General features: G+C 35.9%; 1 pseudogene; it reads left to right on the forward strand.

Moving 5' to 3' along the window:
- The first annotated feature begins 6507 nt into the window (after positions 1 to 6507).
- LOC107602298 (dynein light chain 4, axonemal-like) lies at positions 6508 to 11612 on the forward strand (annotated as a pseudogene).
- The last annotated feature ends 7875 nt before the right edge of the window (positions 11613 to 19487 follow it).

A 19487-nucleotide genomic window follows, 5' to 3' on the forward strand; every position in this document is an offset into this window, starting at 1 on the left:
TTTTTTTCTCCGGGTTTTTTTCTTGGGTTTTTTTTTTTTTTTGGATGTTTGATCTCTTCAAGGTATTTTTTTTTTTTTTTAGATGTTTTTGAATCACACTGTTACTATGGTGATCACTCCAGCAGACTGAATCCTATCGGTCAGACCAGTCATAGTTGAATTCTCCTCCATTCAAATCCCTTTAACACCATCAGAATCGCATCGAATTAGAACGAACAGACTGAAAAGGGAGCAGCTGAAAAAGACATTTGGCCAGATGAATACGTCAGCAATATTTCATAGAATAACTACATTACATTAACCTTAAAAGCCATGGTTTTGAAACCCTTTACAATGTGGCATCTACAATAACATGCTTTCTGAGAACTGTTTTCAGTGTTAAACGTAATCTGCAAATATCTACATACAAACTAATATCTTCTCATGCTGAGAAATTAGCATGTATAGCCTATATAGATTTATACAAAAATCTACTCAACAAAATTATATTTGTAAAATAAGCAACAAACATTCCGAATGATGAATGTATAATACTTACACAATTATATGTACATTCCAACGTCTATCTATCTCTCTTCATAACTGTGACTGAATAGGTATCTCGGAGCTTATGTAAATTACGCTGCACATGCTTTATGTGGATTATACTCTATGTATTGTTTATATGTAAAATGCAGCAGGCTGGAAAATGCCTGTTTTGTGGCCTTGTCAAACACAAGAATGTTGTCCCAAATGCCCAATCATAAGATATATATACACACTGATGGACAGAACTGAGATTATTATGGATGTGGTTTCATTTTGGTGCAAACAGTTGTTTTATAAGCATGTGGTTTGAGATTCCATGGCCATTTGATTGAAGAGCACAAGATCATCATAATGGTTGGGAATTGTGTTTTAGCACTAAATATATTTTCTTTTGGATGTACAGTATTGTGTATTCGCTGTTGTTAGTGCAGTGCCTGTTTGTTTGCATTCAGTGGTCATTTTGTGATGTTCTGTTCTCTTAATGTACATGAATAAGCTTTAAATTGTATTCAGAAATTTTTACAAATGATTGTTACCTTTTCTGGAATATATTTGTTTTTGAATGAAGAAATACCTTGGAAGTTGGATATAAAGTTCTCTCGTTTTGCTTGAATGCTTTTCTACACTCTGGGGATTTACTCCATTTACATTTTTTTTAAATTCTGTAATGTTCAGTTCTTGCATTCTGTCTGTGTCTTTGTCTGTGTTGAAATGGAGATCAAATGTGCTCACATCTAAGATGAAAATGAGAATTAAAAAATATAGCACAACAAACAGAAGAGCTCTCTTTCATTTCTCTCTCTCTCTCTAGGTGTTGTTTTTGTTCCATTTGTGTTTTACTAAAGCAGGAGATGTACAAAAATCCAAGATGTAAGAGAATATCAAATGGTTCCCAAGAGGCTGTGCACTATTTCGGTTTATTAGCTCCATTCATCCTTGTACACATCATCTGAATCTAATTGTATAAATGCATGTGTATTTTAGGTAACGGATTTCAGGCAAGAACCAGATTTTTTTTCAAATAACTGTTTCAGATGTGATTTAATTCAGGAGAAAACTGGTAAGATTTTTTGTCTGATTATGACAGCTTGGTCATGCTCATTTTTTTCCAAGCACATTTTACCAATTCCAAACCACATCAATCTTAATAACTACTATTCATTTTGTGTTTGATCATATATAAGTGATATATAATTGTCCATGAAGGCTGGAAGTGGAAAAACTTCTTATATTCAGGTGTGCATAATTATTAGGCAGGTTTTCTTTTACAGATAAAATGATGCAAAAAAGAGATTTAACTCAGACTAAAAGTTAAAAATTATTAAATGCCCATGAGAAGGATGCAATACTAATGTAGTACTGGAATTTGCAAAGTTAAGGCATGACCATTGGACAGCAAAATGCTCATTGGGTCAGCAGGGTCAGAAAAAAGAGGTGGGGAAGAAAAGAGACATGTTAACTGGAAAAGATTTAAGCTGTAGAATTAGGTGTGAAACCATCAAGAACCATTTTGTCTCCAGCGCCACATTTTCCAAAACTACAACTTACCCGGAGTCTCCAGAAGTGTGATGAGTCAGGATTTATTTTTTATAGGCTTTATGGACACATAAGTTGAGAGTGACTCTTGAAGGACCAGCATCACATCCTCTTGTACCACTCTAAGAATTTATCTTCCAGAATCAGACTTTTCAGGATAGGAGATGGACTTAAATTAACTCACAAAACCTACTGCAGATTCTGGAAGATAAATTCTTAAAAGAGTGGTACAAGAGGATGTGAAGCTGCTCCTTCAAGAGTCACTCTCAACTTATCTGTCCATAAAGCCTATAAAAAATTATTGTATTTCACGACACTTCAGCATGTTATTCTTACTAAGTGAGTGTCTTTTTTTTAGGGTTTTTTACTCAAGCAAAATCTCTGAGAACCTGACACATTGAACTTCTGGAGACTCCAGGTAGGTTATAGTTTTGGAAAATGGTGGCGCTGGAGACTAAATGCTTCCTGATGGTTTCACACCTAATTCTACACCTTAACTCTTAATTCTTTTGCAGTTAACATGTCTCTTTTCTTCTCCACCTTTTTTTCTGACCCTGCTGATCCAATGAGCATTTCGCTGTCCAATGGTCATGCCTGAAAGGGGTGGTTCACTGTTTTTTTTTCTAGGCTTGATTGCGTTTGTGGGGTTCAGTCTAACATGCGTTAATGCTTCGTTTTTAAAAAATGCATTATTTTTCACATAATTTACCTTTATTCCACACTGCTCTGTCCCTTCTCTGAGAAACGCTCTGATCATTTCCTGCTTTTATGAAGCCCCGCACTCAGAAATAGGTGATGGGCTCTGATTGGTTAGCTAGCTCAGTGTGTTGTGATTGACTAAAGCGCCTCTAGTGCGCGTCTGAACGTCCCGCCCCTCTCCTCAGCGGCATGTGCTCCAGTTGTATTGTAAACAACGGCATCGTTAATATCGCTTATCAGTTTGAGCCCGATTGAGAAGCAGAGGATATTATTGAAGAGGATCATGCAGAACCTGTGCAAGCAGGCTTTTAATGGTAGGCCTATGTTTTTTGTTTGTTGTTGTCTCATACTTTTAGATATGCTGTTATTTGTAAATGCTACTGCTTATGTTTTAATATACGGTTTTATCCTGATTAAAGCTTTAATACAGTATGGCAACTGCACGCGCGTCCATGTTTAACGCTTCTCATAGCTATGTGAAAATAAGTGTATAATTGTAACAGTTCATTGTTGGAGCTGAGCTGAATGAGATAGAGAGAGAGATGCAGAGCATGTGCAGAGCAGGGGGACGCGAGGAACATTATTAAAAACCGTTGCTTTAGAACATTGATTTAGAAACTTGTGAATCCATTAGAATCGTTAGAAGACACAATCACGATTCATATATGAATAGATTTTAACGTGCACCTCTAGTTTTCTCTTCCTCTTCTCTAAAGCAGAGCATGGCCTCGCCCCCTTTGCTGCCTTTTCCAGAGGGCGGGGTTTATCTGGGTTTGTTATGTCACGAATCCGGGAAATAACTTGTTGAAGTCCATACGAGCCGTTTTTGTAGGCATTAAACTGCCAGAATTTTAAAAGATATCTCAGTTTGCATTGAACTGTCAGCTTCGTAACTTTGCAGATATTGTTTATGCTCAAACAGCAACATTACACATTAACTAACGTTAGAAATGTGAAATCACAATCAACCACCCCTTTAACTTTGCAAATTATTGCATTATAGTATTGCATCTTTCTCATGGGCATTTAATAATTTTTGACTTCTGAGTTAAATCTCTTTTTTGCATCATGCACACCTGAATATAAGGAGTTTTTCCACTTCCAGCTTTCATGGACAATTATATATCACTTATAAATGATCGACTACAAAATGAATAGTAGTTATTACGATTGATGTGGTTTGGAATTGGTCAAATGTGCTTGGAAAAAATATGATCAGAATATCAACGTGCCTAATAATTATGCATGCACTGTATGTCCTAATTTAGTATCGCCCACCTGTGTTTGTGATATTTAACCATTTATAATTATCGCTGTCTTTAACCATATATTTTATCTCTTGCAGTGTATCCACTGTATAAGTGGATTAGACAGAGAGTAGTAGTAGTTCTTCCATCACCTGTGCCCCAGCCAACAAATTCAACTCACCCAGCTCTCTGAGTATGTGTGCATCTGTCTCTGTCTGCTTTTTATTTTTGCTGTCTAAGAGAATAAAAAGAATCCCAGCATGCTTTAACTAAATCCACCTCTGTACCTGAGAAGCACGGAACAATAAGCCTGGATGTGTTTTTAAAAGGAGGTCTAGAGGTTTTCCAAAGCTTCTGTTAATGTGGAGCCTTTAATTGCATTTTTTTTTTCCTTGTCCTTTTTCCTTTTCTGTAATTTTTCCACCTTTGTTCTTCTAATGCAGGATAAACAAAAATAAAATGAGGTGAAGGGATAGTTTCTGTCATCATTTACTCACCCTAAAGTTGTTGTTCCAAACCTGTATAAATTTCTTTCTTTTGCTGAATAGTGAATACATATGTATATTTTAAAGAATGTGTGTAACCACAGAGTTGAAGGCCCAGATTGACTTCCATAGTAATTTTTCTTCCATACTATGGAAGTCACTGGAGTCCATCAACTGTTTGGTTACCAATATTCTTCAAAATATATTTTTATGTTCAACAGAAGCAGAAGAAGGAAAAGTAAGTAATGACAGAATTAAAATTTTTGGTCAAACTATCTCTTTAACATATTTAGAGATCTACCTCTAGAAAATTCAGATGAGAAAGCAAAGTAAAGCATGTTCATGCAGTTGAGCATCATTCTATGTTACAGCTGAGAAATCAATGCTACTCTGAGGTTTATACAGCTTTAAAAGTGCCAACAAAGTATTTGAGGGTGCAGAAAAAACACTAAAAACTCCCAAACAACAGACATACTAATATCCCCAGTGGAGATGTGAATGATGCTTGGGAAAGATGTGTAGGAGGTCTTTAACCTCTAGTGTCTTATGAAATACTGTTATCTGTGTTGGCGGCGTGGGTGCTGATGGCAGACCGCTCAATAACATCTGCACGTGGTCCAAATAATATATATATATATATAACCCGTGTGAGCCATTTTCAACAATCCTGAACAGATCTTTGCGTGGATTAATATTCTAGAATGCATAAAATATGCTATGAGTTTTTTAGATGCCTTTGATGAGACACTGATGGTGGATGGCCCACATTGCCCAGTAGTTTCCTTAATCTCAAAAATTTCATAATTCCCACTGGGATTACCTTTCTGCCCTCTTTCTCTGAACATTCAGGAGTGAAATAAAAGGCTTTATTGCCATTATAATCTAAAAACAATGGTTTATTTGCAGACTTGTGTGACATACCAAACGACTGACCTTATTTTAACACAAAAATACACTTTCAGGCTTTTTTGGAATTCTTTCAATTCTCTCGAATTTTTGGATTCCCGTTCGACGCGGGGCTCACTCAAGCGCGGGGCCCGGTGCGACCGCACCATGGCGCTTTTCCACTGCATGGTAGGGCACGGTACGGCTCGGTATGGTTCACTTTTGGGGGGTTTTCCACTAGGTACAGTACCTGGTACCTGGTACTTTTTTTAGTACCACCTCGGTTGAGGTTCCAGGACGGCCCTGACACCAGCCCTCCAGAGACCCTCCAGACCAAGAGACCCCTGGTATATGCAAATACCTTGGAGAACCATTAAAATACTAACAAAAATAATAATAAGAAGAAATGTTATATGTCCAAATCATTATATCAAAGGATGAAAATGAAAGAAAGAAAGAAAGAAAGAAAGAAAAAGAAAGAAAGAAAAAGAAAGAAAGAAAAAAGTGGGCGGAAATAAACAGGTTACGTGGGCCGGAGGTTCTAGAATGCATAAAAATATGCTATGAGTTTTTTAGATGCCTTGTCCCGGGATGAGACACTGATGGTGGATGGCCCACATTGCCTAGTAGTTTCTTTAATCTCAAAAATGTCATAATTCCCACTGGGATTACCTTTCTGCTCTCTTTCTCTGACCATTCAGGAGTGAAATAAAAGGCTTTAATGCCATTACAATCTAAAAACAATGGTTTATTGGCAGACTTGTGTGACATACCAAACGACTGACCTTATTTTAACACCAGACGCACCAGTTGCACCCCCCTAAGGACGGCCCTGACACCGGCCCTCCAGGACCAAGAGACCCCTGGTATATGGAAATACCTTGGAGAATCATTAAAATACTAACAAAAGAAGAAGAAGAAGAAGAAGAAATGTTATATGTCCAAATCATTGTATCAAAGGATGAAAATTAAGGAAGGAAAGAAAGAAAGAAAGAAAGAAAGAAAGAAAGAAAGAAAGAAAGAAAGAAAGAAAGAAAGAAAGAAAGAAAGAAAGAAAAAAGTGGACGGAGGCGGAAATAAACAGGTCACGTGCGCCGGAGGTTGCCACGGCGCGGTGTGTCTGTCTCCATGACAACACCAGTGGAGGAACGTGTCGGTGTACAGCGCGACAGAGCGGTAGGTAATTGAGCTGTGCTGATGTAAGTTAAACATTACCGAGCTTTAAATGATTTACATGTTTACATTTCTCCATTTCTTTCAGCTGTTTATCAGGCATAGCGTTTTAAGTCCAGGCGTGATGGAGTCGAGCTAGCAAGCTAACATTAGCCCAGAGATGCTAAAAACAAGCGGGTACTCCACACGTTTGTTTATCTTCAGTTCATACTCATCAGTTTATCCGTTCATACTCATCAGTTTATCGGTTCATAATCATCAGTTTATCCGCTCATACTCATCAGTTCATCAGTTCATGCTCATCAGTTTATCAGTTCAGACTCATCAGTTTATCGGTTCATAATCATCAGTTTATCCGCTCATACTCATCAGTTCATCAGTTCATGCTCATCAGTTTATCAGTTCAGACTCATCAGTTTATCGGTTCATAATCATCAGTTTATCCGCTCATACTCATCAGTTCATCAGTTCATGCTCATCAGTTTATCAGTTCAGACTCATCAGTTTATCGGTTCATAATCATCAGTTTATCCGCTCATACTCATCAGTTCATCAGTTCATGCTCATCAGTTTATCAGTTCAGACTCATCAGTTTATCGGTTCATAATCATCAGTTTATCCGCTCATACTCATCAGTTCATCAGTTCATGCTCATCAGTTTATCAGTTCAGACTCATCAGTTTATCGGTTCATAATCATCAGTTTATCCGCTCATACTCATCAGTTCATCAGTTCATGCTCATCAGTTTATCAGTTCAGACTCATCAGTTTATCGGTTCATAATCATCAGTTTATCCGCTCATACTCATCAGTTCATCAGTTCATGCTCATCAGTTTATCAGTTCAGACTCATCAGTTTATCGGTTCATAATCATCAGTTTATCCGCTCATACTCATCAGTTCATCAGTTCATGCTCATCAGTTTATCAGTTCAGACTCATCAGTTTATCGGTTCATAATCATCAGTTTATCCGCTCATACTCATCAGTTCATCAGTTCATGCTCATCAGTTTATCAGTTCAGACTCATCAGTTTATCGGTTCATAATCATCAGTTTATCCGCTCATACTCATCAGTTCATCAGTTCATGCTCATCAGTTTATCAGTTCAGACTCATCAGTTTATCGGTTCATAATCATCAGTTTATCCGCTCATACTCATCAGTTCATCAGTTCATGCTCATCAGTTTATCAGTTCAGACTCATCAGTTTATCGGTTCATAATCATCAGTTTATCCGCTCATACTCATCAGTTCATCAGTTCATGCTCATCAGTTTATCAGTTCAGACTCATCAGTTTATCGGTTCATAATCATCAGTTTATCCGCTCATACTCATCAGTTCATCAGTTCATGCTCATCAGTTTATCAGTTCAGACTCATCAGTTTATCGGTTCATAATCATCAGTTTATCCGCTCATACTCATCAGTTCATCAGTTCATGCTCATCAGTTTATCAGTTCAGACTCATCAGTTTATCGGTTCATAATCATCAGTTTATCCGCTCATACTCATCAGTTCATCAGTTCATGCTCATCAGTTTATCAGTTCAGACTCATCAGTTTATCGGTTCATAATCATCAGTTTATCCGCTCATACTCATCAGTTCATCAGTTCATGCTCATCAGTTTATCAGTTCAGACTCATCAGTTTATCGGTTCATAATCATCAGTTTATCCGCTCATACTCATCAGTTCATCAGTTCATGCTCATCAGTTTATCAGTTCAGACTCATCAGTTTATCGGTTCATAATCATCAGTTTATCCGCTCATACTCATCAGTTCATCAGTTCATGCTCATCAGTTTATCAGTTCAGACTCATCAGTTTATCGGTTCATAATCATCAGTTTATCCGCTCATACTCATCAGTTCATCAGTTCATGCTCATCAGTTTATCAGTTCAGACTCATCAGTTTATCTGTTCATACTCATCAGTTTATCCGTTCATACTCATCAGTTTATCTGTTCATACTCATCAGTTTATCCGTTCATACTCATCAGTTCCTTTCAGATAATGCCGTGCTGGAGACTGAAAGCTGTATTTCTGTATTTTTCATCTGTATTTTCTGTATTTGAATCTTTTTATTAAGTGTGTAGAATTCTGGTTCAGTTCTGTTGCACTGTGCGCAATACATTTTTTAACAACAGCGTGTTTCTGTTGTATACGTTAAATCTGGTTGTTTTAATTGAATAATAGTTGAGTGTTGTGAAATGATTTTACAGTAATTGACTAAATGCAATGACACGGGCTTAAATGAAATGTTTTTGGAAAGAAGTCTCCTGCTCATCAAAGCTGCATTTATTTAATCAAAACTACAGTAATATTATTAAATATTGTTACACTTTAAAGTAACTCTTTTCTATTTCAGTATATGCTTAAATGTAATTATTCCCACGATGGAAGCTGAATTTTCAGCATCATTACTCCAGTCTTCAGTATCACATGATCCTTCAGGAATCATGTAATGTAGTTTTTAAACTCTTCCCCTTTCCCAACACAGCTATAAAGCTTTAAAATTCCTTATTTACTCCTTGTTGGGGGTCCCAATTTTCAAGAATCATTACCAAAAATCAGCAGGATGTATAATGTGTGAATTCATGACATGTTCATTTTGGTACATTTTCATATTCGATGAGGACAGTAACCCACATTTAGCTTTGTTTATGGACAAACAAATGTGTTCTTCATTCTCCCTCCCAATGCTAAAAATGGGTGAGAATTCGTGGGTGAGAATTTTGAACTAATGTCCTGATTTTCCTTTTCATCAGTCAGGACTAATCCTTCTGTCTCTCTCTTTAGTAAAGAAAAGGATGGCAGAAACGGGTGATGGTAAAAAAGAGGAAGCCGACTACAAAGCTTTCCGCTCATCAGGGTGGGTGCAGCTTGACTGCTGCTGTGACCTAGATAGATGTAACCAGTTATGAATGTGTCTGTGTTTGTCTGTATTAGATCACTCCAACTGCTCCCTTTTTCCATCCTTTTCAAAACATGAGATTTTACACATCTAGGCTCTTTTACCCCCTTTTTTTCTTCTCTCAAGCATAATATTTACACTGCTTCTTTATTTGGCTTGGTTGACAGTCTTTTTACTGTCTTTTTTCTGCCTTGGCCAACTTAACGTAGTTTCTTTTAATATGATTAATACATATATCTTTGCATTATTGAAATTCGTAATAATTTATAATAACTTTTTTCTATACACTGCCATTCAAAAGTTTGGGATCAGTACAAAACAAAAAGTCTCTCATGCTCCCAAGGCTGTATTTATTTGATGAAAAAGTTTAATATTGTGAAATATTATTACAATTTAAAACAACTAGGCCTATTTTTCTTTTTGAATATATTTTTTAATGTAATTTACTCCTGTGATGGTAAAGCTGAATTTTCAGCATCATTACTCCAGTCTTCAGTGTCACATGATCATTCAGAAGTCATTCTGATATGCTGATTTGCTGCTCAAGGAATATTTCTTATTATCTTTGTTAAAGACATTTGTGCTTTTTAATAATTTTGTGGAAAATGTGATACATCTATTTTAGCATTCTTAATCCTGAAAGTAAAAACAGTACATAAAATGTGGACAAAAATACATTTATCCATCACTTGTTTCATTTATTCCATCTTTTTTAAATTATTTTTTTCCCCTAGTTTTAGTTTTTTTAAGAATTTGTTCCCTCGTTTTAGTAAATCGTGGCCACGTTGTCCTTACTCGTTCCCTCATTTTCATTTAATTAAAACGAGGGAACAAATTAGTCCAACTTGGCCACAATTTACTCAAATAAGGTAACAAATTTTTAATGACTTAATTAAATTCTTAATTTTTGATCCACTTTGCTCCATAAAACAGCATTTATTTGATATCAGATCGTAACAATGTAAAAGTCTTTGTCACATTTGATCAATTTAATAGATAGAAAGATAGAATAGATAGAATTTTCTTGTTACACCTGTAAGAGCTTGACTACAATATGCTCTGTTGGTTTTGTTTGCAGCACACAGATATGCCAGAGGAGATGCGTGTTGAGGCTATGGAGCTTTGCGTCACAGCCTGCGAGAAATTTACCTCCAACAATGAGGTCAGTCAGGCTTGTGTGTGTATGTGAGCATGTGCTATTGTTATGAAGCACAGGCTTTCAGATAAATGTGTTCCCCAGGCCACACAGGTGGGGTTGGGCTCTGTGTTTCCATCTAGTACTGAGTCAGGACGCTTCACACACACACACACACACACAGTCTGGCCATCTGGACTGCTCCAGTAGCCTACATGCTTTCATCTCGCTCTCTTTCTCGCTGGTTCACTCTGTTTTCAGAGTGCTGCCAAGATGATCAAGGAGTCCATGGATAAGAAGTTTGGCAGTTCGTGGCATGTGGTGATCGGTGAGGGGTTTGGGTTCGAGGTGAGCCATGAAGTCAGGAACCTGCTCTACATGTTCTTTGGGGGAAGTCTGGCCGTGTGTGTTTGGAAATGCTCCTGATGTCACTTCCTGCCCACACAGTCGCCACTGTGAGATATTTATACTCATGGATCTGTCCTAACTATGCAGCCCTATTTGACTTGAGACGTTTGTGTGTATGTGTATGCAAATGTGTGAAATTGGAGGGGAAAAAAAGATACAGATTCTTGTGCACTTCTCCAGATCACTCTTTTCCGGTCTTACGTTTTGGCTTCAATTTTAAGATTTTAAATTAAGACTCCTTAATTTAAAGATTTTAAGGAGTTTAATTAACTTTTTTACAATTCAATCCATTATAATGCAGTGCAATCCATTATAGCATGTTATTCCAAAGAAAACTTTTGCCTTTGTAGTCTTTCATCAAAATATATTAACTTGCCCCTACTCTCAAATGACTTTAATTTTTAGTCCATCATATTTTCAATTCCCTCCCCATCAAGCATCTCTCACCATTCTTCATAAATTAACAATGAATGAATGAATACTGGTATGCAACACCCACTTTAATGGCCAATCAGTTCCAAGTGGATAAAAGTGCAGTTTTTAGCTGTTATTTTTCATTCAGAAATGAATCGTATTACAGAGGTAAAATGGGTTGAGAAGTCTGTTTCACATTAAAGTTTACATGGTGTACATTATAAAAAAAAAATATATATATATATATATATATATTTTTTTTTTTTTTCCTTTTTAATCCATGATCTTGCTCATCATTGGAGACAGCTTTCCTTTTCTATTAACATCACTGGCTATGTGTGATATTGAATAATGTTTACTAATAGCCAAATAGCTATTTAGTCATAGTTTTAGCAATATTGCTTTTGGCTTGGCTCGCTCATCCATCCATCCATCCATCCATCCCTCTACAGTTAAGTCTGGCTCTTGATGATGAATATCCTGTTTCATTCGGAAATACACTACTGTTAAAAAGTTTGAGGTCGGTAAGATTTCATAAGTTCACTAAAGTTGTGTTTATTTGATTAAAAATAGTCCAAAACACTAATATTGTGAAATATTGTTACAATTTTAAAATAACAGTTTTCTAATTTAATATAATTTATTCCTGTGATGTTAAAGCTGAATTTTCAGTAGTCTTCATGATCCTTCAGTAAGAAATCATTGTAGAAAACAATATATATTTTTTATTATCAATGTTGAAAACGGTTGTGCTGCTTAATATTTTTGAGGAAACTGCAATACGTATTTTTTCTTGAATAGAAATTAAAATCTTGTGTAACAGTCGTGGCCTAATGGTTAGTGAGATGGACTTGTAACCTGAAGGTTGTGGGTTTGAGTCTCAGGTCAGGCAGGATTTGTCGGTGGGGGGAGTGAATAACCAACGCTCTCTTCCACCCTCAATACCACAACCGAGGTGAGACCCTTGAGCAAGGCACGGAACCCCCAACTGCTCCCCGGGTGCCGCAGCAATATGGCTGCCCACTGCTATGGCTGTGTTCACTACTGTGTGTGTGCACTTGGATGGGAGCACAAATTCACTTTCTTTCTTTTTCACTTTCATAATAAATGTCTTTAATGTGTCCTTGACGAATAAATGTATCAATTTCTAAAAAAAAAAAAAAAAAAGAAACCTCTTAACTCAAACCTTTGAACAGAAGTGCGTGTCACATTACAGAGGTAAAATGGATCGTGAGCGACAATATAAACGGTTTAGTGTAGTTTTGAAAGACATCCTTATGTATATTTCAATGCATTTGTGAGTGGACATACAGTAATGTGCTCTGTAATAACTGAAGTGCCAGTCTGCATTTCGGTCTCTTTGAGGCTCAGAATACTTGGTTGTATTTGTCTGGCAGGTTGTCGAAGGAGTCTGTTTGCTGTGTGAGGCTATTCAGGACAGAATGTGTGTCGTTGCACTCCATTTCATGTGTCATTTTAAAAATGCATTCCCTCTCTCTCTCTCTCTCTCTCTCTCTCTCTCTCTCTCTCTCTCTTTCATTCTGTTTCCTGTCCAGCAGTGTCTCTCTCAGTGGGCTGCTCTGCCACCTGTTTCAGATTCCTCTTTCTCTTTCATTGTTCACTCTTTTTTTTCTTTTTCTATCCTTTCATTGTCACCCCAGGAATCTTGTGCCCTGTACTTTCCCCCTCTTTACTTAACCAGCATTTGTAGAATGTGAACACTTGAACGTGATATACATTTTCAGAACTTGATTTCTGAAGGTTTCTGTTGTCAAGCAATAATACAATTAGTACTCTCTCTTTTTTGGGTTTATCACTTCACAGCCCTGAATTTCATAAATGCTGAAACCTGTCATTCATCATAATTTGCAACTCTTTACAACCCAAAACCTGTTCTAATAGTCTTTAGCTCTATTTGTATGGTACATTTAAATGGTTATGTAATTACAGAAATTACAGTTGCTTGTTTGTTATTTAATTATGGGAGTAATTTCTGTGCCAAAAGTGTTATTAAATGAAATTGCATAAATAGCTGTCATCTGCCAATGGTTGGCCAACTTGGTAGTTCCGCCCACAAACATACACCATTGTTTGAGCCAATGTCATTGTGTCCAGCACTGTCAGGCCACTGATTGCAATTCCAATTAATGCAGCTATGGTGCACATGCTATAGTGAACCCTTTCCTTGAATTGTTTGAGTTCACATGGATGAACAGATGCAAATGTTATTTTAAGTATTTTTGAACCTTTTTTTATCACTGCTAATTTGAATGGTTGCTTTTTGACACTTTTGATACATAAAACTAACTTGCTGCCAAATTCATGAGTTTGATCAGAGAGGAGGCATGCAAATATGTTGCAGTCATCATCCTGAGAAACAATGTGCAAACAGTGCTTTTGATTTCAACTGAAGTCAAATGCTGCAAGATTTTATCAGAATGTTCCGTCCTTTCCCTGCAATATTTAAATGCAGTAAAAAAAAAAAAAAAACTTTAATGACTTTATTATGATCTTTTATTCAATTTTTTATTATTTTCATCAACTCTGTGCAATAATTGCTCTGTTTAGATAAATAAAATTTCAAAAAAGACACGCGAGTCTCCTGATTCTTGAGTACTGGGACAGATTTAAAAACTGAAGACGTTTTAGTTGATTATACAAAGGAATTATTTTGAATTAATAAGAGGTATGTGTTTGGGTGCATCTCCTGCTCCAATGTACCACAAATTGGGTTTTCCCTTGCTAAATATTACAGTACTTGGAGTAATGTTTGTTACTCTCAACTCTCATTCCGACGGCCCCCATTCACTGCAGTGAGCAAGTGATCTAATGTTAAATTTCTCCAAATCTTTTCCGATTGAGGAAACAAAGTCATCTATATCTTGGATGACCTGAGAGTGAGTACATTTTCAGCAAATATTCATTTCTGAGTGAACTATTCCTTAAAAGGTACATATTTAATATAAATTTGAATCACTATGAAGTATTAAGCTATGCCACATATTTTGGCTTATGTCTCAAGAATTTTTTCAATCCACAACTGTGCATTAGTACTGATTTGTGAAGTCAGCTGCATTTTAATGGGATTTCCAATGCGTTTTATTCCAATTATATCCTTTGTGGCACTGATGTTATTGACCTTCTAAATCCAGTGGCTTGTTTTATGTTCATATAGGCTTTATCGACAAGCTCCTCCTAATGTCCATGTTCTCTTCTGTCCACCTCATCAAACTCCTTCTGTGTTCTTTTTTTCCTCAATCATTTCTTGCCCAGACATGCTGTTTCCTCTCTTACCACAGCATCTCCCAGTCTCTTCTCTTTCTCTTCTCCTCTCCTCTCTCTCTGTATTTCAGATGAAATGAACCCAGATCAGATGGTGGGCTGGTGCTGTGTGTGTCTGGCTCACACTCCTCATTAACAGCTTGGCTCTCTCTGGGGTACTGCAGGATCTGCCTGACATTTTGCTGACCAGGAACATACCGCAGAGAGACACTGCAGGAAGAGGAATGCAAGCCAAAGATCAGATTCAAAACGAGATCATTAGATAGAAGGAATGCATCACGCCTGAGATTTTACACTACGGTAAAATATGCACTAAAACACGGGGGGGGGGGGGACTAGAGATGGAAGAGAAAAGAGCTGAAATGAATTTGTCATTCACGGTAGAACCTTCCTGGAAAAGAAAAGAGTGTATATTGAATGGTAGAGATGTAGAGTGATTGATGAAAGGAGAGCAGCAGTTGAGGAAGATCATCACAGTGATTTTTTGTATATCATGAATGTTCAGATGAAGCAGAAGAGGGATTACACTGATTACATAACTCTGTGTGTGTGTGTGTGTCTGTGTGTGTGTGTGTGTGTGTGTGTGTGTTGAAAGAGAATTGATGGCAGTGAACGGGATGTGAGGAGAGTGTCTGTGAGGGGATGAGAGTGGGTTTGAGGGATGAATACAAATCAGTTTGAGATTTTTCCTTTAGTTTCTCTCCTTACTTTTTTTTCAGCAATCTGTCTACTACTTCTTATAATACAGTATGCATAGTTCCAGTCCTGGATGCTGATTGGTGAATACACTATGTTTACATACACAGTTATGATAGAGCTACAGCAGGTTTTGTTTTTAGTCAAATTTTTGTTTTAGTCAGTAGTAACGACTGAACTGCGTCGCTCCTAACAGTGACCTTTAGCCGTGATTTTTTTCACAATACAGCATAACATTATAGAGTAAAATGGTAACTGCCCACTTTTTTTTAGCAGCATTGGTTTGGGAAGTATTATTCCCATTCCTTTTCTTTATAGGAATTTAAACCAATTCTTTAATAAAGTTTTTTATAATCAGGCAAAGATACTTAATGTATTTTATGAGGGAATGAACTACAATCCCAGGAAACACTGTAATGATGCAATCGAATTAAAAAAATTACAGTATAGTATAATATAATATAAAATTACTGATTCATAGTCTTTCGATATATAGGTATAAAACTTATATTTATTAAAATGGACTGCAAAATGTTCTTATACTCAATACTGTTCAAAAGTAGTATGCCTCTTACATTCACCAAGGCTGTATTTATTTATCAAAATTGCAGTAAAAATGGTAATATTGTGAAATATTATTAGAATTCAAAATAATTCAATCAATATTGAAAAGTTCAATATCAGTTCAATCCATACTTACCAAATAAATTAGAAGCATTAATTATTTTAATTTATAAATATTTATTTCTAACTTCTCTTAAAAAAATTACAGACCCCAAGCTTTTGAATTGTAGTGTTTTTTTATTTATATTTGTATTTGTATACATACACATATATATGGGGCATATACTGTATATATGTATGTATATGTGTGTGTGTGAGACCCTCTCTGTGAAATCCAGGCTAAAGTCTCAAAATCTAATGAGATAACAACCATTAATTTCACTATGATTTCAATCTTTGACATGGTCTTACTCAGTCAGTAATAAAGGTATCAATGTTACATTTTCACTGAATGTTCTTTACCTTATGAAGTATGATTTTATATAGAAAACAGTAAATCACTAAAAAATGACTTTAGCTGGGTTTTCACAGACAGGGTCACACACACACACACACACACACACACGCACATATACATTATATGCAGTATACAGTATATACATTTTTTTCTCAATTTGTTTGCATCGATTCTCTGGTAGATTTTTCTTCTCAGGAATCCTAGATAGTTTAGTTCTCCTTCTGGAAATTGTCTATTAAATATGTTTTTGTTTTTTATATGAAGTTGAGATTACACTGTCTCACGGTTTCAAATAAAGCATATAGTGATTAATAATCTCACTAGGTCTGTTTTGAAAGGTTTATACAGAATCATTAAAAATCGATTTCTCCATAGAAAAAATGAAAACTTCTATGGCTTAAGTGGGTAATTTCTGCTCCACTGGTGACACCAAATTGAATTGCAAAATTGACTGTATTTTAACAGGTTTCCCATTCACTCCCCATCTGCCATTGGTTTTATTGCCTAATTATATAACTGTTTATGATAGTTGTGACTTCTCTCATAACTTCTCATCTCTCTCTGTCTCTTTCTTTCTCACTCGGGGGTGAATGAAATATTCATAGCTTGGCAGTGTGAGTGAGTGTGGGAGTGCACCAGCACCGTTGTCTCAAACATGTTCCCTCACATGTGGAGATATGTCACTCACACAGTGTTTTTATTTGTGTGCGTTGAGTTTTCATCCATAAATTTCTTATTCAGACAGGAATTAGAAGACTGTCAGATTCCAGATGCTTCCTCAACCTCAGCAGTTCCGTCTGAATTCCAAATAACAGACCAACAGTCCATGTGGGAAATGAATAAATGGAGAGAGTATTGACAGAGGAGAAGAATTAGTAAGGTAATGCTCAAGAAAAAGAACATAAAAAAGGGGATGAATATTTAATGGTCTTTCCCTGAGCTTGACGTCTAGCCTCTTGACACATACAGTATTAATAAACAAGATGGCAAGATGCTCTTGTGCATTTGAGTGAAACAGCAGGCTGTTGTCTTGAAGATGCTGCAAAGGATTGTAAAGTGTGATGTTTGTCAAACTGAGGTAAATAATATGCAAAAACATTTAGTTTGCGGAACAGATAAATATGGAAATGTGTAATTTGAGTGAAATTTAACAAGCCATTTTGTTCCTTATTTATTTGCATACATGCATAATCGAATGCGCTAGTGTTTGCAATGGAATAGCATAATGATATACTGAATCAAGACTGCTATTTAAAAAAAAAACTATGCAATTATAAATGTTTAAAACAGTAATATGCATCATTGTGATCAAGATGTCATTATATTGTGTTTCAGTAAGAGTCATCCAATCAGTTATTTTCCTTTTTTAGTGCAATTTTGTCTTTTGGTACTCTGATCAAAAGTGAGGTGAAAGTTACTTCTAATTCATTTGCATTGGAAAATGGCAGGTGAAGTTGAGTGCAGTCCACTGCATTGTGGGATACACCTAGTACAATATGCTTTGTTGTGTAGCCAATGTTCTGAACAACATATAGTATATATGCTGTGTACAGTATGCAAACTTTCTTAATGTATTAAATATATGGAGAACTACAATTGTCAAAACTTGCAGTTTGCATCAAAGCACGCAAGCATACAAATTCTTGCCAGTTTTAACGTCTCTATTTTGATCAGACTAAAAAGTTATAACATTTTTGAACAAATAAATAAACAAATTCATTTTCAAGTTGATAACTGCAGTGTTGGGGAAAGTTACTTTTAAAAGTAGTGCATTACAATATTGCGTTACTCCATAAAAAAGTAACTAATTACGTTACTTTTTATGGAAAGTAATGCGTTACGTTACTTTTGCGTTACTTCAAATTGAATTTTACTTTAAATCTGGACAGGTTTTTTGTTTTTAAAATGAAAAAGTTCTATTTTTGGCAAATATAAAAGCCTTTTCACACCAAAAGTGAAATGAATAAGCCTTAGGCTGAAGGGAAAGTACATTTGCGTCCGTACAGTAGAATGCAGAAGAAGAAATTTCAACACACTTCAGCAATGAAAAAAGACACAAATGTTTGTCTAGAGTAATTTGTGCTTATTAGTACGGTTGAACTGGATCATCGAAGCTCAGAAGCAAATAGAATGGGATTAAATACATAAAGGACATTTGTGTTGTTTAATATTTAATTATTGCAGGTTTTCGTCATATTCTGAGTTGCATTATTTTTATTCATTTTGAGGAATACTGAATCGTTTTTTTTTTTTGTGAGTGAGATGAATTAATGCATATTCATATTTATTTTAGAACTACAGTAACATCTTCTGATTTCTCTCAACATGGGGACAGGAGAGCTGCCAATCAATAAATTGAAAAAAAATAAGTAACTTGCCTTATTTGAAAAAGTAACTAATATATTCTCTTGTAAATTAAAAAGTAATGCGTTACTTGAAAAAAGTAATCTGATTACGTAACTTGTGTTACTTGTAATGCGTTACCCCCAACACTGGATAACTGTAACACACGCCAGGTAACAAACATTTTGCATTCTACTGTGTGAAAATTTTGCCTGCGTTTTAAATGGTCACTAGCGTATACTTACTATATACTATGCTGTAGAATGTTGTTTACTATTTTGTAGAAATAGCATTTGAAACATTAGGCATTATTTGATTGAATTGTAGATTCAAACAGTAGTATACTACAGTGTTGGCACATTGAATGCTTAAAGGGATCGTTCACCCAAAAATGAGAATTCTGTCATTAATTACTCACCCTCATCTTGTTCCAAAACCGTAAGACCTTCATCTTCGGAGCACAAAGTAAGATATTTTTTGATGAAATTCAAGAGCTTTCTGACCCTGCATAGACAGCAACACAACAGAAATGTTTTATGGCCCAGAAAGGTAGTAAGGATATCATTAATGAAGCTGGCATTCTGAAGGAGAACCCGGATGCTCTGCGCCTTGTTAACAAGATTTACAGATCAGTATAGATCAGTGGTCAGCACTAATGCAATCTATTTTGGTATCATTGAGATACTTATATATATATATATATATATATATATATATATAT

This window comes from Sinocyclocheilus grahami, unplaced genomic scaffold, assembly GCF_001515645.1.
Source record: "Sinocyclocheilus grahami isolate Dianchi unplaced genomic scaffold, SAMN03320097.WGS_v1.1 scaffold324.1, whole genome shotgun sequence".
NCBI classification, from domain to species: Eukaryota; Metazoa; Chordata; class Actinopteri; order Cypriniformes; family Cyprinidae; genus Sinocyclocheilus; species Sinocyclocheilus grahami.